The following is a 22,711-nucleotide window of genomic DNA, read 5'->3' as shown; positions in this document are numbered from 1 at the left end:
GCGAGTTGTTGTACACAGACACCGATTCTTTGTTAGTTCACATCAAGACCGATGACATGTATCGCGATATGGCTGAAGATGCTGTCTTCTATGATCTGAGCAACTTTCCGGAGGAGTCACCCATGTATTCTGTGAAGAACAAAAAGTTCTCGGAAAGTTCAAAGGCGAGTGTGGAGGAATACCGATCGATGAGTACATCGGTTTGAGAGCCAAAATGTACTCGATATTGACTAGCGTTGAAAATATTAAAAAGGCGAAGGGCATCAAAAAATGCGTCGTGAAGAAAAACTTGACTCACGAGCTGTACAGAGAATCTTTGTTTGATGCAAAGATCTTTCGACATGGTATGAACGCTTTGAAAAGTGAAAAACAAAAAATATATGGAATACATTTGAATAAGATCTCGCTCTCTCCTCTTGATACAAAGTGTTATATCTCGGAGGATGGAAATCGCACTTTGGCGTACGGTCACTACCTCTTGAGAACTCCATCCGGAGGCAGTTGAGTGTTGGATGGTACGATTAACAGCTCTTCTCTAATGAAACCTCTTTTGGACCATCTTCCAAGTAGTACATCATAGGCTCTCCGGTTTTGCGATGACACTCCCTATTTGATACAAATCCAAAGACCATATCGGATCAGTCGCTCTTTTTCGATCACCACCCTCTAGCTCTCCAGGTTGATACAAATACCTCACATCAACTCCCGAAGCCACCCGTTTTTCATTCACGTTTTTAGTAGGTGCCGAAGGTTTATACGCGATTGGACACTACGCCGTAAAACTTGAATAAGAAAGTTTACTTCAAAACTCTGTCGGGTGGCAACTGTGTACCCTCGGGTACTATCATAAGCTCCTGTTTAACAAACGCTCTTTTTGGTGCTCCTTCGACAAATAGTACAAAATTGGATTACCCGGTGTCCTCACGATACTATCAACCGTGTAAGTTTCCAGAGACCAAATGGGATGGGTTGCGCGTCTTCTCTCACCTCCCTCCAACTCTCCGGGAGCGTAAAGATATCTCAATCTCACGTTATCTGGAATTTCAATCTCATTTTTCAACTTTTGTGGAGCTGAAGGCAACGTTTCAATCTTTTTCTTCTTGATAGCATCAACCGGTTTCATTCCTATCAGCCGAGTCTCTTCGCTGTTCAAAGCTCTGATCACATCCGGAAGCCTACCCACCCACTCGGTAGACCTCATATTTTTCTGACCACGAGCTTCCATCAGTATTTCCCTGCAGTACTGATGGCCAAACAGTCTTTCAGCCAAAGTTCTGTTGAATCTTTCAACAATTGCCTGAGCTCTATGTTGACCAGGCAACCCTCTTCTGATATCGACCTTGTGCTTTTTCATCACTTCGTTCACTTTGCCCATGAATTCTCTTCCAGGATCGACCTGCAGAAGCTTCGCCACTTTAAAACTCGAGAGTAAATTTTTTCAAATGCCTTAGCCACCTCCCCAGATTCCTTCAAGCTCAGAGGCTCAGCTTCCTTGTATCTGCTCGCAACATCCACCACAGTCAACAGCGTACTTGTAAAGCTTTTTTCCTTTACTCGGTCTGTCGTGAGGGAGAAACAACAAATCGGCTTGATGAACTTTATTAGGTACACTTACGTTAAATTTTGCTCTGGGAATGTACTTGAGGTGGTAGGTAAATTTGCCACTGAGTCTGCTTTTCCAAAAATTTCTAGCTTTTTTTTTTTTTTTTCCAACCTCTTTCGCCAGCTTGTCTATCGCAGAAACACCCTTCCAATACCCTCTCGGACTGTAGTAAACCTTAGACATTTTAGTTTCAGCCATCTTTTATTTTTAGCCTCGATTTAAAAATAAAAACAGTTTAAGAAAAATCCTAATTAATAAAAAAAGCGAACAAAATGGCAAAACAATCAAGCATACTGAAGGTAGAATTTGAGCACTTGTTAGAAGAGCAAAAAGGATCCTCAATTTTGAAATGGGTTGAACTAGAAGAAGGTGAAATTTACAAAATTACCAATTTTGAGATCATGGAAACCAGGGTTGGAAAATCCGAGTTATCACTCTCAGTGATAACACTCGAGTTTGGAGTTGTTCTACCCTAACAAAAGGCTAGAGAACTTGGACTTGGACTTGGTAAATCAATAGCTTTTGTTAAACCCACGGGCAAAAAAGAAAGCAAAACAACCGGAATATGTACCACAGTTTTGACCTTGTAGTAAAAGAGTTGGAATATGATGAAGACTCAGACTAGTCGTACAGTCTACCATAACCAACAAAAAATCCCCTTTAGACATTCAGTCTAAAGGGGATTTTTTTATTGATACAAAAATGAAGTGTACGAGTAAATATAAGCGTTGTTTTTGCAAATTGTGTAAAAAGAAAACTCGCCTTCGAAAACAGAACAAAAAACTGATTTGTCTATACGGTACTGAATTTAATCAGTTGTTTAAAGAACCCGCGCGAGTGCAAAGCCTACCAAAATGTAAAAATTGCAACTCAGAATACATAGTAGGCGATGTGTGTTATGATTGTGGTTTAGAAAATGACGCGTCTCTTAACGAGAACTCACCCCGAGTTAACATCGACCAAATTCAACAACCGAAAAAATACTGCGAAACCAAGACCTACCAGTTTGAAGAATACATCGAAATCTATCGAGGAAATGTTACGAGTACTTCTGAGATTTTGATCGCGAGTTTGTTACAAAAATGAAGTATACGAGTAAATATAAGCGCTGTTTTTGCAAATTGTGTAAAAAGAAAACTCGCCTTGAAAACAGAACAAAAAACCGATTTGTCTATACGGTACTGAATTTAATCAGTTGTTTAAAGAACCAGCATGAAAGTGCAAAGCCTGCCAAAATATAACTCAAAATACAGTGGAAATGTTACGAGTACTTCTGAGATTTTGATCGACGAGTTTGTTAAAAAATTAAAAAAAAATAAAAAATGTTCGAGTCCCTGAGTAAAAAGACTTGTTAAAAGTCTTGAGATCAGACCCAAAAGCCGTTCACAAGATTTACTACGAAATTACGGGTAATTTTCCGTTGATTTTGTCACGATCGCATTAATTTGTTATGCGATCTTGATAATATACTGAAAATTTATTTACAAAATAAACCCAAGAGAAATAATTTCAATATTCACTACGTTCTCTTCTACCTACTCAAACGAAGAAATTATCACGTAACTCTCGATGATTTTCCAGAGATTAGAGGCTCAGCTCCCACCCAAATACTTTTATCCAAAGTATTTGATAGCAACCACACGGTTCCGAGCAATCCCAGTCCGAGCAAAGCTAATTCCCGTTCTGGATCGCTTTTGTTTGATCTTCGTCGAGATACTCTCCATCATAAAGTTGTGGTTCGGGTGGAAAAGAATCCATCAAAATTCCCGTTAAATTATAATACTGTCTCATCAGCGTCATCGACGTCCGAAAAAGGTTCTTTCCGCGTGACCCTGTTTTTTAATTGATCGTTGATGTAATCTATTCTTGAAAGACGCGCTAGATTCCAAGAATCTTGGTCGTGCTGAAGTTTTTCGAGAGCGAGATCGTGTTTTTTGCGTTCTTCCGAACTGAGAGAGTTGAACAGATAATTGCTTCCTGAAAATGCTAAAGCGTTAAACACGGCTCCGATGAACATTGCCATTTTCTCTTTATTTTAAAATTAAAAAAATGAATGTTTTGCAGTCGCGGTTATAATTTCAGGAAGTGGTTGAAAAATCACTAATAAGCCATAAAATAGTCGTACCATTTCATACATTGTTCGGTTTCATATTTCAAAAGACGTCTCTTTTTCCCGTATGGAAAAATAAAACAGCGGGCTCTTCTTTTACTTCTGACGGTACGGCTACGATGTATAGAGCCAACCAATTATAACAACAAATTTCATCCTCTACATCAGGAATATCGGTCCAAATAAGAGGATCTACCTTTAATCGGTCACCATTGGCGAGGAAGTGAATTCGGTTTCAACATCGATCTTGGTAACTTTATAATCTTTGTTCAACTCTAGATCTTCAATTTTCAAAAGTGTCATCCTTTTATTATTAATTAAAAAAAAACCTCTTAGCACAAATAGTGCTAAGAGGGTTTTTAATATACCTACCTTGACAGAATGTTTTCCTTGGACTAAGCCATAATTTGATCCGGAAGAATTCCTTGATTCACGAGCCAATCTCTGAGCATCGTAGCGAAAAAAGACGCTCAAAGTCAACTTTCCAATATCCTCCGCATCAAGCTGCGAGAGATTAGCCGGCTTCATTTTTAGGAACTTTTTCATAACGAGCAAGTTAGCCCATATACCGAGGCTTATCGTTGTTTGCGTGATCTGGCGCCGTTTACGATCATTTTTACGTTTGGATTGGTTTCTGCCATCTTCTTTATTGTAACTAAAAATCATCAAAAGGATCGACTTTTGGTTGATGATCGACCACTGTGGTCACTGTGGGTGGGCTTTTAGTCGTACCGTTTAAGGTAGAATACCCATATGCCACTATCCCTCCAACGACGACGACCGCTCCTCCAACAAGAACTGGACCTGACAACCAGTTTGACACGGTTGATTTTTCTGAAGGTGTACATGACGTTTCGTCTATGGTGGACGGGTTCTCCCGTGTTGTTTCCGCTGCTTCATAGGCTTTTAATTTTGCTAATTTTTTCTCTGTTTTTTACGGCTAATGCCTTTCCAGCGGCAACCCTCTTTGGGTCTTTGACTTTTGCTTGACTCACTTTTGCTATCACCTTTGCCGGCCATGCAGATGTTGCTGTCGCTGTTGACACTTCCACCTTGGACGGAGCGTTTACTGATTTGGTTTCTTGATCACTCATCTTTTATTATTAGAAAAAATCTGAGCAGCACCTGAGCAGCACCTGAGCAAATTTGCTCAAGTATCTGAGAAGTATCTGAGCAGCACCTGAGCAGCACCTGAGCAAATTTGCTCAAGTACCATGGGAATCAACCCAAAAAATTCAAGAGGAATAAATACTTCCTCTTGATTTTTTAGTTTCCAGGATCTCAATCAATCACATCAATACTTGGGAGTCGTCTACTGTGCACTTCGCTTCTGGTGGAAAGTCAACTTTTTAACACCGTTGCTAGTTAACAGAATAGCCTCCAACGGAGCTAGCATATGTCCAAAACTATGATACAGCCCACAGGTCCATTTGTTTAAAGCTAAATCAATAAAGGGTCCTTCGTTCAGAGACTCTTCCAGAGCATCGCGATCGTGTCGCTAAATTTTTTGGAAGGAAGAGTCCGACCAAATTTACGTAAGCGTAGCGAAGTGCTTTTTCATTGACCTGGTTACTATCCCACCCATGTGAGCCTCAGATATCTGGCGTGAGAGTCTCATCAGGCTCTTTTTGATCAAGTCTATCGATCTCAGCGGAGGTTATGCTCTTTCCCAAATACTCTTTGCTTTTTCCTGCCTCTGCTACGCCTATCAACCGTTCCCGCAGCTGTTCCGTTTCGTAAACTTCCTCACAGGTTCCTCCCGTGTAGCCGTACCGTCTAAGGTAGACATTCCGCCTATGGTGGGCAAAACGCCCACGGTCATCGCCTCGTTAACTATATCTTCAATTTCAGTCATGATTTTCTTTATCTTACGGCTAAGATTGAAAAATCACGTCAGCAAGCATTTTTTATTTTTTTATCTGTACTCAAATCCTCTGGGTGGATGTAGAAATAGATTTAATTTGAATATTGATTTTTTCTAGTTTTTCATTCAATGCCTCCCTCTTTTCTTTGGGAACTACTTTGTTCTCCTTCATGATGGTGACGTAAATCATCTTCATCTTTGCAATAGAAGGTAGACAGCCATTTGACCTGTCTTCTAATGGTTTTGGGAACTGCTACGTAAGCTTGAGTGAGCATCCAAAGAGAGCAGTTATCGTGTCTGCGGAACAAGCGAGTTTTGTTAGAACGCTTCTTTTTTGTCGATTCCTTCTTCGGCTATGCTATCGTCGATCAGAAACAGAACCTGGGAGTCATCCATTTTTCCGATAGTTTCCCAAAATACCTTGATCGCTAATTGAAATTGATCGTCTTTGTTAGGAAACCATTCTTCCGGATCGATCATAAATACTTGGTAGGGATTATCGAAGATCCACTGCCTACTGCGGTAAGTCGAATTATTAACCCAGTTCGGACAGATGATCAAAATAAAAAAAAAAAATCCGCGATATTCGTTTTCTAATAGATTTAAAACATGCTCGGTTTTGCGGACATGGTTTCGCCTGAGATTATCGCCGAAAAGTGCGCGTGTTTTGGAAACATCTTTTATTCTAGTAGTTCACACTCTGCAATTTTCCGGCTTCGATATTCACCCGTGCATCCTGTATGTAGTACACGTAAGCGTTCAACGCTCCTGCCGTCTCGGCTTCTTTTTCGATCTCGATCTGAATACTCTGACTAGCTCCTTCAATTTTCCTACCAGATCCATGCAACGTGTCATCATCCGTGGTTCTCATGTCTAACCAGAGACCATACTTGGTCGTGAGATAATCTCGCCTCCTCACATCAGCCAATCCCGCTTCCTTGATTACGTGTGGAAGCGGTTCTGAATTTTCCATCCATGAAGTGCTTTTGAATTTCTTTGAAGTGATGGTGAGACAGCATCCCAGAGGAGTACAGCTGATTTGGAACACCGTCGGCGTTGTTGAAACTTTCTTGATCTTTGGGTTGTAGAACTTTTCGGTATCTCGAGCGTAATTGGCTCCTCCTCCATCCGCAGCTGGGTCTCTGAAGAGAATCAGAATACCTTTCATGGACTTTGCTTCATCGCGGTGCTAGAGCGATATTCAGGCGGTGTCTGACTTGTTAAGCGACTCTTTGCTGTGTCTGATGACTCTGTCGCGTACATAACGACGCTTTTTCCATTCACCCTGTTCCTAAGAGTCATCGCTAGCTCAGGATCATTGACTACATCAAACTCAAGGGTAATATCTGAGATGGAATAGCTGGCTGCTGTATCCGTGGACACCACGACTTTTCCGTAATTGTTGAAGCGTCAGCTCGTAACTCAGCCTGTCCTTCATCTCGTACTGAAAATATGGATTATGAGAATTCAGCATCTCAAAGTCCAGAGGGATACAAAACATGTTGTCACCGAAGGACTTTCCTTCAGCGATATCCTTGGCATCTGCACCTTTGTCACCAGCGTCGATTCTTATTTTTCGACCTGCCGCAGACTGGATACCCTGATCAGAGGCGTTCTCTCTTTCCTCGCTTCGTCTTCCAGAGATCTTGGTAGCAAAGGAATATATCAGCATCGTTCAGAGTAAAGATACTCTGTCCTTCCAATTTAACCTCAATTTTTGACACTATCGCTCTTCCGAGATTATTTACGATAGTCCTGTTAAGATCTTGATTTCCACCAGAGGCGGAATTTAGAGCAATCTTGAACCAAAGTAAACTCGTTCCAGGGTATATTACGTCATCTTTTCCAAGACCAGGAAATCTCACCGTAAGAATTCGGTTTGGTCGATGGTACTCGGAGCGTCGTATTCGAATACTACGTCTATTACCTTTAACTCCTCGCGCTTTGCGAAGTTGTCGGTATGGGTCCAATTTGTATCCGATTCAGTCGCCATCTTTTATTTATACGTAAAATAAAAACCAAAAGATGGCAGATTTTAATCCTGGAGAAGACATTCAGATGGATGACTTCGGTGAATTCGAAAATACGATCGGAAATACCACGGGAGCAGGTGGTGGTACACCGGCTGAGACTGATTTTGGTGGTGGACAGATAAAAACAGATGTTGAGGTGTACTCCCAGAGACGTAGAGGAAGCGTCGAATGGGAAAATCATCTCACTGAAGATGACATCAACAGCGTGGCGAGTTTAGAACGCCGACTCCAAGATCTTCGCGGCGGTGCTATTCAAAGAGGAATTCCAGAGGTGTCAGAGTACATTGAAACACAGAGAGATATTAACGCAAAACTTTCCACGTGTTGGAAAGAGTATGTCGAGAATCAAAGGCAAAAATTCTCTCTCGACGGCGTTACGAGAGAAGGGATACGTTCGCAAGGGCACAACATGGTCGCTTGAGGGTGATACTATTTTTAAAAAAAAAAAAAAAGGCAAAAAAGTAAGACTTACCAAAGAAGGAAAACCGCGACAATTCCTAGCTCTTAGCTATATTAAAAAACTATATGGAGATGGAGCTGCGCCGTTTTTACGAGAAACGCTGGGAGTTAAGGATTTTGCAAGCTCTAGTGAAAAAACACAACAACTAGCCAAACAGGTTGAAAGTAGTATCAGTCAAGCAATCAATACCCCCACTGGACCTTCCGCTCAGGGTGAAATACGTAGAAATCCGTTTGCAAAATCGGTTCAACAATCAGATGAATTGGGTGAACAGTTAGTTAGGGATCCCATTGCAAACCAAGAGGAAATCAGTAATTTTTTGAATGAAGAAGGACAACTAAAAAAGCTGTCCGACGTTTACAACCATCTTGTCAAAAGAAGGGGTGAAAAAGTCACCGAACTAAAAAACTTGAAATCCAAAGGTGATCGTTCAGTTAGTTTCGTTAATCCAACATACGAAGGTGAGGAAGAAGAACCTCTATTACCAGTAAGCGAAGAAGACGCTGAAAGAGCTAGAGAACTGGAAACAGAAATTGAGGATTTTGACAAAGCTATTGCTGACCAAGACATCAAGGTCAAAAATTCGTTTCAACGTTTGCGAGATTCTATCAAAAATTTTATCGATAGCGATGGCTCTTTGCGTGAACAAGTTAGCACGTTATTTCGACGAGAGGGGGTTACTATTGTATCAATCATAACCGCAATTGGTATGACAATTGCTACCGTTGTTGAGGGAATACTCATAGCAACCAAATCAGCAATTTCAGCCGTCACTCCCGCACCTAAGCCTGTGCCTCCAAAACCAAAGCCTCCAGGACCAGACCCGGGTCCAGGACCAAAGCCACCAGTGCCTCCAAAGCCAAAAACGTGGACCGATTGGATTAAGGATCAGCTCAAGAAAATAGCTAATCTCCTTTTGAAACTTGGAGACAAAGCCCTGATAGCGCTTCCGGAGTCATCGGAGCCGTGGTGAATTTCTGTCTGAAAGCAGCGGAAGCGTCGCGGATTTTTAGCCGATCATCTGTGGACTTTCGCTCTGGCCGTCGGATTTTTGCTATACACCACGGTGACGGAATTTGCTAAAAAGAAAAAGTCCTCTCACTAAAATTTTTTAAATCCAGAAAAATAAAAATACCACGGCAGCTGCCAAAATTATACTGAGCTGCTTCTCGGCGTGCGCCAAAGGAATGTCTTCTAAAACAGGCGGGCTTTTTATTACGGACGGTAGCGGAACGGGCGTCTCGAAGACGGGCTTTCGCGGAAGCGAACGTCGAGAGCAAGAGGTTAAATCGTTCACCTCCGAGTTGAGTCCGATTCGCATGTCGGGTGTGGCGATCTGGATCAGATTGTTGTATCCGTTTACGGTTCCTATTAGAATTTCCATATCGCTCGGAATCAGGTAGAGTCCGTGAGCCACGGCGAAATCCAGTTTGCTCGCGTGCAAATTGCAGGGTCTTTTGATACCTGTCGATCGAATCGGGAAGATTCACGGCTGAATTAATCGCATCTTCGACATTCGCTAGAAATTGCTTCTGAGCGTCGAACGCCTTGCCAGAACCCAGGATGCTGCTCCGAGTCTGAGCCTGACTTCCGAGGGTGGCCCAGACCAGGGTTCTGATGCTGTCGTTTATTCTGGACACTCCGGCTCGGGAGAATTCCTCGGATGAGGCGTCCAAAGCGAAAGATCCGATCGCCGCTATTGAATCGCCCTTGCGAATCGATCTGTCGGTTATCCCCGGATCGTGGTCGAACTGCTGGTCCATCCAGATCTCGTAAGTCGCGTCCCTACTGTTACCAAGAAAATTTACGTGACCGGGAACGAAGACCGTGAAATCGGTCAGATTCGGATCTTCGCAATTTCTACTTTGTCGTTCGTCTTCAAACTAAAATCCTCGTGGTAAGTTCGAGTGAATTTGGCGTACCCATTCCGTTCCACGGATCGAACTTTTGCCTCCAATTTGTTCTCGGGTTAACTCCGAATCGGAGCAGATTCTCTCGTAGAGCGTGCGTGTCGATCCCGTTGTTCGTAGCGCCCAGGCGGGGTTAGAGGAAGCGGACAGCTCATCTCAGACAGGATCCTTCTGATCTGATAGCACGCGTGAAATCTGAACACGGATCGAATCATCGGATCTTTGTGACTGAGAAGTTCTTTAGACACTCCGCATCCTGACGTGGCGCACCAGACCGCGAAGTTCAGCTGGTTTTGCCAGAATTGTATCTGGTTGGAGAGCCAGTCATCGTACACGGTTTTGTCCGTGACTCTCGGAAGTTTGTACTTTTGCCACAAACTGGGAAATCTTACGTAAAATTTTCCTTTTTTGCTGACTTGAATTTCTTGATTTACAAGACTGAAACCGTGCGTCGGTTCGAATACTCCTCCGGTTCTCATTTTATTGAAAGATAAAAGAAAAAATGTTTGTCACAATTACCGGCACCGGCAAAGGAAAACCTTATCGCCCGTTGCAAAGTATAGACAATAACGGTAAAAACTTAAAAATTGGAATCAAAAGGATCTCGGGTGGAGTCGGTTGGTTCAACGTCGAAGAGGAACTAGAGTGGAGGTACACTCAAGGAGGGCAGGGACCTGAAGAAGCGATAAAAATAAGCCCGGGCTGTATAATTTTGACCTGCTCGCGAAAGAATTCACGAGCCAGATCGATGGTTTGAATTGAAGTCGACAAACGCGATGGGAAACTCAACATGACAATCCCGAGCAGTATCAGATTTGGTTTCGGACCGCGTTCGAGAAATGTTCGGATTGGACGATGAAGGGTGGCTAGCGGATGGTGAATACACGGAGATCGTGCGATAGAATTTTTACCTCGAAGAATTCTCGTATACCTGAATCAGCTGTCAACCACGGACAATCTCAAAAACAACGACTGACGTTTTGCAGGAGGTCGAGTTCTTGGGTCTATCGATGTCACAAACGCCGCGTTAGGAGAATACTTCGTTTCGAACTACAAAAAGCCGAGTTTCAAAAAACTGCAAAACGGATCCATCCACGAGCTCGACTTCAACTTCAAAGTAGAATGGAAAAATTCTTCGAGAAAGCTCGATAATCACGATCAACCGCTGGATTTGGAATTTGAAATCAGATAAAATAAAAGAAAGAATGTCTATCCGAGGGCCAACGATCAAAAAAAAATCAACGTCAATAGCTGGCGAAGATGTAGATCTTTCCGCGTACGTCAAAAAAACTGGAGCGCGAATGACCGGAAGGATTAACATGGGAGGAAAAAAAAATAACTGGGTTGATGAATCCAACCGACCCTCAAGATGCAGCTACTATGGGTTCCGTGACCAGCCTAACCTCATGGTTAAGCGACAGAAAAGTTTGAAGGATGGTGACTCGATGACCGGTGAACTCGCTATGAGCGGCAATAGAGTCACGGGTCTTGGAACTCCCACGGACAACGAGGACGCTGTGACAAAAGAGTACGTAGACCTGCAAATTGGACACGAGCACGATACCAGCTTGCATGTTTTGGGGAGATTCATGGTATGGATGAGCGAAGACGGAACGCACTATGTTTCCATCCGAGCCAAAAAAAACATCGACTTGGAGAGAGACAAGTTGATCGAAATTAAAAACGGAATGAACAACACTTTCAACGCTAGGCCTATGCAAATTGGCATCACTGCTGGGTTCTGAATTTGCGAATCCGGAAAAGATTTGACCCCATGCGACTCACTAGACCTTTAGAAATTTTCTTCAACAACCCACATTTTATTGTTCAGCCTTGGAACCTCTCTTTTTCGGTAAAATCGGGAGTGAACCCATTGACGCCCAGCTTAACGCTTGTTCTTTGACGTTTCAGTCTAATGTGAATTTCTTCATGTACCTAAATATTACTTGGACCGACGACTCGATATCGTTCAAAGTGTTAAATAATAGCGGCAAACCCTCTTTTCCGCATCCGTTCAAACGGACACTACTATTATGCATCATGTCTCGATCGAGTACGTTGAAAATAAGCTTTGCTTTTGGATCAACGGAGTTTCAGCAGATGTCTACAGAACTCAAGCCCTGGTAAGTCTCCTTGGAATCAACATGAATTTTGAGCAACTGGGAATACTTAGCTTCTACTGAAAAAAAAAATTTAACCAAGCAAGAAATCATACAGCATTTCGTTTGAAAACCACGTTTTAAATTTTACGGAGGATGAAGTTCTAATTAACTAATTAAATAAAAGGATGAAAAACCTACAGCATCAGAAATATACCCTGATCTTCCACAAGGAGAGGATCAGGGAGTTCAATTCGACTAAGTAAGATATCCGAAATCCATGAGTCCCTCGAAAAGGAAGTTGACCAAAGAGATCAACTAAGGAGAAAATACAAAACAGTTTGGAATGTGTTTTACAACACGGCTCAAGTAGCAGGACTCGTCGCAGTTGGAAGCGGGACGGGAGCTGTCGGAACTCTAGCTACGGGTGTTGGAGCTTTGTAAGCATTCCTCTCGGAGGAATAGCAATTTTTGGAGGTGTTCTTAGTGGAGCATGCGTGGCTCTCGGAAAAGCAACGATGAAGAAGGTCGAAAAGCACGAAAGTGTCAAAAGAACCGCAGAGTCCAGTTTGAACACGGTGAATGATCTGGTGTCTAGAGCTCTTGAAGATGGGGTTGTGAGCAATGAGGATTTCCATCACATTCTGCGGGCAATGGAAAACTACCGAGGTCACAAGGCTGGAATCAAGCACAGAACCAGAGCGGATCTAATTGAACTTACGACTGATAGAGAACGTGAAATTCGCTTGACAGAGGCAGAACAGGCTGGACTGGAAAGAGGAAAAAAAGAAGCTTTGGAGAGTCTCCAAGTACATTGAATCCGAGAAAATAAAAAATTAGAAATCAAACTTGTTTTGTATAAATAAAATGGATCTTCCAAATCTAACGGATGACAACTGGGTTGAGAACCTAAAAGCGTCACGGAGAGTATCGGAAAGAAATGTGGGATGATGAAGAAAAACCATGCGGTGTTTGGAGATGGTACTATGACGAGAAAAAAACAAAAATGAAGGCTGAGATGGTGTTTGATGATAATTATCCCACGCATACATGACGTGTTGGTACAAAACGGATTAGTAAAAGCTGAAGGTAGATACAAAGACGGCGCACCTAGAGAACCGTGGGAATTTTGTGCTGGACGGGATCCTTTAGTTACTGGATACGCCGCATTTGTAGTAACCTACTTGATTACAACCATTTTAAACTTGGTGTGGTAAACTAAAAAAAAAAACCTCTTGTGATTATTAATCACAAGAGGTTTTTATATTTCTACGACCTACTCATTCCGTCTTTTTAGCATCGTTGTAGGCTTTCAAAATTTCTGTCATACGCTTGACTTCCATCCTAATTCTTCTCTCGGGAGAATCCAAAAGAGCGCTCGTGAGAATCCAAAATGCTACGATCATCTTTATTTTAATAAAAAATGGTAGATTCTATTTATTTTGAGCTCGCTGATGATGAAATATTCCAAAAACTGGAAGACTCGTCCAAAGGAGATTTTTATATGTGGAATGGTACTAGTCTCGGAAACCTGTTTGTTGCTGCTAGCGGTTACAACGGAAACAAAGTAAGAATCCAGGCAATCAACCTTTTGATGTGTTACATTGGGTGGTATAAGGATAGATACAGGATGAGATTGTGTTTAAGACCACCTTGGATTTTTCCTGAAAGGACAGAGGAGTTCGAGGTTTTGAAAAAGACTCTTGAGTTTGTTACTGAGCGAACCACCGATTGAAAAAAAAAGATATGACTATGTTAAAAAATTATCAAGACAAATTTGGTCTTGTGGATAATTTTTGTGAAATAATATATTAAAAGTAAAAATCAAAATTTTTTTGATAATACAGGACGTGGTCAAAAATTGGTGGCGCCCCAGTATCTGCAGAGTCTGACTATGTTTTCACGTCCACGTATTGCAGCACACCTCATCGTGCCTTCAAAATCGGTAATACAGACAAATTTTTTTTGATAATATTTTTGTCAAGTGTTTGTATAACACACATGCAAAAATTTGAAACAAACATATCCAGTCCCAAGCCTGAAAAAAGTGGAGAGCTGCTGGCTTAACAATGTTTGTAACTGTTTTTACCCATGATGCTTTGAGGATGAACAATCATACCGAACCTTAAACATAAGAAATAAATATTACCCATGATGCTTTGAGGATGAACAATCATATCGAACCTTAAACATAAGAAATAAATATTACCCATGATGCTTTGAGGATGAACAATCATACCAAACCTTAAACATAAGAAATAAATATTACCCATGATGCTTTGAGGATGAACAATCATACCGAACCTTAAACATAAAAAATAAATATTACCCATGATGCTTTGAGGATGAACAATCATACCAAACCTTAAACATAAGAAATAAATATTACCCATGATGCTTTGAGGATGAACAATCATACCGAACCTTAAACATAAGAAATAAATATTACCCATGATGCTTTGAGGATGAACAATCATACCGAACCTTAAACATAAGAAATATAAATGCCTTCGGGCTAGGTTTCCGCCTGGTTAGACATATCAAATTAATTCTTCCCGCTTAGCATAAAACCACTTTGTCTCACTTCCTGCAACTCAACAGTGTACATAAGTGTGCTAGTTTGTAAGTACCTCCAGGCTAGGTTTCCGGTTAGACAAATTGATTGTTCCCCTACTTGGATCAGCTTAAGGTCATAATAGTTGAAGACAGGATATAAGATACAGGGGATTTTTTTCTGTGTAGAATATCATTTTTTTATTTAAGATGCAGGGAAAAAATTCCCTGAATTTTTTTTTTTTTTTTTTTTTGGATAAGTTAAAATACAGGGGTGATTTTTTTTGTGTAATTTGGATTGGGGTGAATTAAAAATACAAGGATGTTTTTCTGTGTAATCCTGTGTACACAGCATTTCTATGTAATCCTGTGTAAATTGTTTTTCTGTGTAATCCTGTGTACACAGCATTTTTGTGTAATCCTGTGTAAATTATTGTTCTGTGTAATCCTGTGTAATCCTGTGTAAATTGTTTTTCTGTGTAATCCTGTGTTGTTATTTTTTCTGTGTAATCCTGTGTTGTTTTTTTTTTTGTGTAATCCTGTGTTGTTGTTTTTTTCTGTGTAATCCTGTGTAAATTATTGTTCTGTGTAATCCTGTGTAAATTGTTTTTCTGTGTAATCCTGTGAAATTGTTTTTCTGTGTAATCCTGTGTAAATTGTTTTTCTGTGTAATCCTGTGTAAATTGTTTTTCTGTGTAATCCTGTGTAAATTGTTTTTCTGTGTAATCCTGTGTTGTTATTTTTTCTGTGTAATCCTGTGTAAATTGTACACGGTGGTTACAGAGGATTTGTTTACACAGGATTACAGGGAGTCATAGGTTTCTGTCATTTTCCTGTGTAATTTGTACACGGTGGTTACAGAGGATTTGTTTACACAGGATTACAGGGTGTCATAGGTTTCTGTCATTTTCCTGTGTAATTTGTACACGGTGGTTACAGAGGATTGTTTACACAGGATTACAGGGGTTCCATGAACCCCCAAAAAACCACTACTACAGGGGCGGCCAAAAACGAAGGGGCGGCAAAAAGAAGTAACTAAAAAAGGGCGGAAAAATTTGATAAAGCCTATAATTTGTTGAAAAAATGGTACTATAGATCAAAATGACCTGCTTTTAGGGCGCATGCACCTAAAACCCTTTTTTTTTTTTTTTTTTTTTTTTGCTCTTCACTTTTTAAAACGACCGAGAAAAAAATTGGGTCAACCTTTTCGGGCTGTTGAGGAAGGGGAGGCAAAATTGCATTTTCTTCAGCCCCCCGGGGTTGGGGCGGCCACGGTACGCCACTGATGTTCCACTGTCCCATACTATACACACTGTAAAGCATGACAAGTTTGTGAATTTCCCGAGTGCAGTTAATTTTCTAAATTTCCATGCACACAAATACTTTTTTTCCAATGCCTTTCAGGAATGTACAAATTTGCACAAACTTCATTTACAATAATTTCATTGCAAATTGCATGCTCAGCATACAGTGCGCTGTGATTACCACAAAAGGTCTTTAGAAGCAATTAGAGTAATTGATTTAGCATATATTTGTGGCATGAAACTTTTAAGGCAACTGGCATCGCATCCAAAAAATTCCAAACACAGGTGGGTTACGATAAACATAACATTGACTTTCATTAGCCTAAGCGGCTAGGCCAGACTTCAGCAAGTTGACATGGGGGTAAAACTTTACTCTTACAACAAATCAATTCCTTTTTTTCACTTAACTTCCTGGTCATGCTGGTTTGTACATTGCCCATTCCATTGGGCATTTTATATCATGCATGACCATTTTGTCTTTTGATACAATGATTATCACAAAGTTTTGAAATAAATCTAATACAGGAACTTACTTTTACAACTTCCTACGTTGTGTCTGATCAGAGTCTGACACTATCAGTTCCAGTATTAGATTTATTTCAAAAAAACTTTGCGATTTTATTTTAACGACTGGATGACCGAGCGAGTCTGAGAATATTCATTATTTTGACAAAATGATTATGACCCTAATTTGATACATGCTCTTTACACTATCTAATGACTATTTGGTAAAAATTATGCTCAAACACTAAAAAGGAAAAATACATCGTATATAGGTAAGCTTTGATTCTTCATGCATCATTGCATATGCATGCAATGATATTATTATATTATGATGCATTTCATGCACGATGTTAAGCTTAAATTCAACAACTGCTTTTACTGACACGCAGGGCGTATTTCAGCTAACCATTTCAAAAGTCTTTTATTTATAATTAATTCTTACCTATTCGTTGCAAAAGACACGTTCAAATGAACTTTAAAATGTGAAAATCGCACTTACAAATACCGGGAAATGCCCAGTGTAATGAAATAAATAGTTGTTTACGCAGCTCCTGTAAAATGACCCGGCCCATAAAATAGTGTTTCTAGATTATTCTGTACCCTAAAACAAATAATTATCTTTCGAGTTTTTCAAGATAAATTCAAATCATGTTACCTTTTAATATAAACAGAAATAAAAACAAGAGTCAAAGTTATAGAAATTAATTTAATTAATTAGTTTGATTAAAAAATACAATTTTTCTTAGGGAAATTGGCCGGACACCCTGGGTAATTCCCCGATCTCAACATTTCTTCTATGAGGAATGTTAATTTCTTGTATTGACACAAGTGCTATTTTTATGACATATAATTACGCAAAATGATTACTTTATTTCATTGGGTATATATTTTTTAAATCAAGTATTAGAATGAAAATTATTGTTTGGTTTTATTGCACAGACAAACAGAAAAAAAACCCATAACAATTGGTGACATGAATACATAGATACCCCTCTAGAATAGTCGATGATCCCTAGAACCCAAATTGACCCTCTTGTGAACCGGATGTTGACGTTTACTTCCCAGGCCAGGATGGCAGGATGAACACATGTATGGTTGTTTCTGCAGGTGAGTAAGCTTATCAACAGTGACCAAGAAGCACTGTAAAAGCAAAATGCTTGGTTCCACCATGGAAATAGTAGATGAGAAGGAATCACAACTAACCATCATCAAAGTTCCAAACACATTGCCGACATGTACATTGACGTTTCTATACACGTCAACCGCTATTGTTATATCATAATCCTCGGGATTATATCCCAACACGATGGTCATCGGCGACGTAACATTTCTATGACATGACATTTTCAATTCTAAAGCTGCAGTCAAGCGACCATTGCTTATGGACTAAATGCGGCCTTGTGAGCAGGAAAGGGCGGGAAATATGAATGCATTATGGGACAGATGGGATAAAAAAAGCCAAAAATAATGCCTTGTGGGAAGTATGTATTACCAAAATCGGAAGTAGAAAGTCATATATTTGAAACATTTAGGGGCAAATTTACCTATGTGGGCGGTCTGGGGCACATGTGAAGGCAATTTGATAGAATTGATTTTCCGTTTGTCTTATGATAGAATCTGTTCCTATTTTTGGGAAACAATCGGAACAACTTGTTTTATACCTTTACATTTTAATTAAATTTGGGGTCAGCGAAAATATGATTATCCTTACAAAATGTAAAACTTTTTTTAAAGTGTCTTTAGTCGAAAATACAACGTATTTTGATTAAATGTCCCAATATTTGTATTGTTTTGACTTCTCTGCATCTGAAAATACAGAAATCTGTTGCAATTGTTTATAAAATCCAGTCTAAATGAACGTTGAAAGTGCGCTTCATCAACTAAGGTCACAACAACCGGTTCAAAATTTGTTTGTGCACAAAGATTTATCGCTATGAATTTCCAGTTATGCTACCAAATCACGCTGTTGGCGGCAATATGAGTGTCCTCAAAAGGGAATTTGTTGAGTCCTCTTCCTTTGTAATGAAGAATAGATAAGCGGGATTAGTCACAGGCGATCGATTTCGTTGTGATTCCTTCTCATCTACTATTTCCATGGTTCCACGTAGCTTGCAGTCAATACACACAGTATTGGGAGCAAGTCAAGATGGACAACAACCGCCGCACAGTGGGCCAGGTCAACATGGTCAAAGGCAAAGTGTGCCAAAACCCCGGGGGGGAGGGGCACTTCCATGACAGATATGCATCATGTGCCTCGGGATAGACCCCCTTTTTCTGCATCTGTAGAGTACTGTGCAAACTCCTGAGTGTTAGGGTATCTTGCACAGAGTGTAGACAGGGTGCAAAAAGCAGCTAAAAGAGGGCCCCCTGTGATGTCCAGTAGGTTGCTGTTAATATTGAAATGTTGGTCTTGGTTTTGATTGAAGTCGTTCAAGGATGGTGATTCTCTGATGTCATCAGCAGGTATAATATCACTGTTTGTCAGGGGTCAAACCCCCACCCTTTTTATTTTTCCGCCACGCTTTTTAGGTATACACCCTTTTTTTTTTTTTTTGAACCCCCACCCTTTTGTGACCAAAGCTTTCAACATTGTAGTTGTCAAATTCGGAAGCTTCGTCGCTACCGCAATTACATACTAACATAGTCACTTCCGGGTTCTCACAATCTGCACGGGTCCGCCATTGTCCATTTCAGAGTCCGAATTGATGCAGAATTTATCCTCATCTAACAAACACTCATGATTTTATTCATCATCTGAAACATTTGCAACATTATATTGGCACAATTACTCGCCCTAAAAGGTCCCTGAACGAACTGTGCGTCGCTTTTTTGAAGCCATTTTCATCATCAATTTCGTTTCATTCATCAGATGACAACAACACGCGTGAACTTCTGCACATGGCTGATATCCTGAATCGGTTCCGAATTTCCGATAAATCAGTCTCTCGTACACAGGCGCTGTGGTTCCGATCGCCCCACTTCTAGTGTGCAGCGAGCGGGCCAAAGCAGCTGGTGACGAGGCTGAAAATTATATTCATTCATAAAATTCACGGCGCTTCGATTCTACTATGGGTGACATCGTATGAATCGAAAACATCAGCAAATTAATTTATGACATTTTCTTTCGAGATTTATGAAGAAAATATGAATGTTTTTCAACGGATCATCAAATTACTTTATTATATTATATTTTTTTCAATTGGTATCGTAACCCACACGCTTTATATATTGCTCCCACGCTTTTTAGAATCCCACTCTTTATACAGCAAAATTTTAACCCCCACCCTTTTTACAGATTTTCAGAATTCCCAACCCCCACGCTGTAGAAAGCGTGTCGGACAAACAGTGAATATGCAGGTATGCCAGGTGAATTTAAATTTGCCATCAAACTGCATCATTTTATATATCAAATTAAAGCCCTTGAGTAAAGAAAGCCAAAACTGAAAACCTTTCCGTGGCAAAGTTACATCTTTTCAAAGATCGACTTTCATCAAAAAGATTCTGCTAGCAAAATTCCCCAAAACAGCATTACGGGGGTGTTTCTAGATCTTAGTCTCATGATGATAGCAGCTTTTTTTAATGGAACTGCTATCAAAATCCCTCTAAAATTCCATGTGTGAGTGTCTCATCACCATAAAAAATCATATATTTGGGTCAAGTGAAGTATACATTGTAGAAAACATATTTATGTAGGTTTCCTTGACCGACCTGTTCTTGAAAAAAATTGAAATTTCTATGTAAATATGTATTGTGTTTGGTCCCCGGTCTAGGCGAATTTCGCTGACTAGCAAATGTGTTAACTAAGGTTTGCCTGGCATACCTATAATATGTTCCATTGGTTCCACGCAGCTTGTAATCAATACACAGAGTCAGAGGATGATTTAAGCACTTCCCACCACGCCACTGTGTTGACTTGCGGTTAGCACAGCTGTGTGAGTGAACATGACACGACTGCTCGCACATTGCATTGACGGGCATGGTTAAATTTGAATTTGGACTGATATATTTACAATAAAAACGCATTCAAAATGCTAGTCGATATCACATTTTATGTTACCTACAGAAGGTGTGAATTATCCTTTATGCATACATCACTTTTGTTCTGAAATCGACCAAGTAATAATGACACACGCACAATTCTTAAACAACATCTTTTGCACAGAATTCAATGGGATTTCACACTCGGCAGTCCACGCTTTATAATGCGTGCCGGTTCGAAATTCTGAAAATTGGTGAAAGCATGGGGGTTTAAACTTTTTGGGTAAAAAGCGTGGACTGATATAAAGCGTGGGATTGAAATAAAAAGCGTGGCGCTTCTTCCAACTTACAGTATATTTTTTATTGAATGATAAAATAATCATAGTTCCAAGAAAATCACCAAAACTTGCACACTATGTCGCAAGATAAAATTCCATTTGATGCAGGCTCGCGCTTGTTTACGTGAATCCAGTGCAATGTACACAATATCCTCCCGGAAGCCCTGCCAAAACACCTACGTCATATGCAAATGTCCGATTTTCCATGACGTGTTATTTTTCTTTACATTGATCGTATATGAGTGACGTCATTATCATGCATAATTGATTGAGCGAAGCAGCACGGAAGAAGTAGGATATAGTCGCTGAACACAGCGTACGTCAAGTTTCATGACAAGAACAACATTTGAACGCCATAAAAGTACAGTTATTCATTAAAATGCTTATTTTACAGTACAGTAGTAGTTTTTCACATATAATTTGCATTGTTCACGTAATGTATCAACTTAATGGAGAAAAACATCGGACTCATGACGTGTGAAATAGGTGCAGAATTAGCGTACTTGATACTTGAACCAAATTGTGTGTGACTTTGTCAGTTTACAAATAGCGGAAAAAGCAAAAAGTGGTGGGGGTCAAGAATTTTCAGTATAAAGGGTGCCTCAGTAAAAAGCGTGGGGGTCAGGAATTTTCAGTATAAAGGGTGCCTCAATAAAAAGGGTGGGGGTAAAATAAAAAGGGTGGGAGTCAAACCCCACTGCCGAGTATGGATTTGAAAAGTAAAGTGGCAGGTGAAACTCTAGTGATAACACGTTTGTAGTGCATGATGGGGCTTCCTTAAATCATCCTCTGACACAGAGTATTTGGAGCAAGTCAAGATGGACAATATCTGAGACGAGTTATATTCGTCTCAGGAAAGAATTTTTTACTATCTTAAATCTTAATCTTTTTAAGTTACTTTGTAGTCTGAATCATATCAATCATGTGAATGGTGTCATGATTGAAATAAAGTAAATTTTTTTATTACTTCTGTGGTCCGGCGATTGCGTAGAAGTGGCGAGATCTGTTATGATATTATGTTGATGATCATGATTCACCACATCACCATTCAGGATGTGAGCCCTAAAGGGAACCCTCGTAAATAAATGCTGATCATTATTGACTGAACCAAACTGAGTCGTGTTACATGGTGGCAGCGGTCTCCTCCCCTTTTACATGCAACAATCTCCTCCCCTTTTACGTGCCAACAACCAAAGCAATGGATCAACTGTTTAGTTGAAGTGCAGTTTGAGTAATGGCATTTGTGATGTGATTACCTGATGGGATCGGTTGTAACTCTGAACTTCCATTGCTTTGCATGCTGTCATACTTCATCAGTTTCTACTAGATTGCAGTAGCTCACTACATCCTCTACCTCTACAACTAAGAAAAAATGATGAAATCATCAGCAGGACATGTCTGATATTTTGAAAGTTGACATTTTTTATTATTGTCAATGTCATCTCAATATTTAGATAATTGACATTTTCATGAAAATAATACAAGTTTTGGCCAAAATGAAAAACTGATGCAGATTGTTGACGGGAAACTTGGAATCAACTTTCATTATAGCTTTAACATTTGATCATGCAATATGCATGGATTCATTTCATCAATTTACCATTTTAAATAGCAATAATAGTTTAGAGAATACAGATAGGAATTTTTGATTTAGTACCCTAATAATTGGCAAAAATTATTTGGTTTTTGTTATTGCATGAGTCAATAAAGTCCGAACTTATGCTGGCATAAATTCACATAAGCGTGTGCTAGACATGCACTAAGCAATGCGCAACTAGCATAGTGGCTGCGCCAACTGCATCCACGTCATTCTATATCAATACACAAAGTTATGCGAGTCTCATTTTTTTGCCAATTATAAGGTGAACAAACTTTAGAAGGTAGGTAGGTCCCAATATTTTATCATAAAAGATACTCTTACTAACAGCAAAAATGGTCTATTATTACATAGGTTA

At 40.0% G+C, this 22,711-nt stretch overlaps 1 protein-coding gene across 2 annotated transcripts in view; it reads right to left on the bottom strand.

Moving 5' to 3' along the window:
- LOC140135423 (uncharacterized) overlaps positions 1 to 17,009 on the bottom strand; it is a 32,170-nt gene extending 15,161 nt beyond the window's left edge. The window contains exon 1 of one of the 2 annotated variants that reach the window (XM_072156919.1): positions 16,940 to 17,009. The gene's annotated coding sequence lies outside the window, so the exon portion shown is untranslated. Of the gene's footprint in view, positions 1 to 16,882 lie in introns of both variants that reach the window. The other variant, XM_072156918.1, reaches the window with a different exon arrangement.
- Positions 17,010 to 22,711: the final 5,702 nt, after the last annotated feature.

Source organism: Amphiura filiformis, chromosome 16, assembly GCF_039555335.1.
Source record: "Amphiura filiformis chromosome 16, Afil_fr2py, whole genome shotgun sequence".
NCBI lineage: Eukaryota > Metazoa > Echinodermata > Ophiuroidea > Amphilepidida > Amphiuridae > Amphiura > Amphiura filiformis.
Note: the sequence above shows the minus strand (reverse complement) of the source record. Positions and strands in the feature narration are given on the sequence as shown.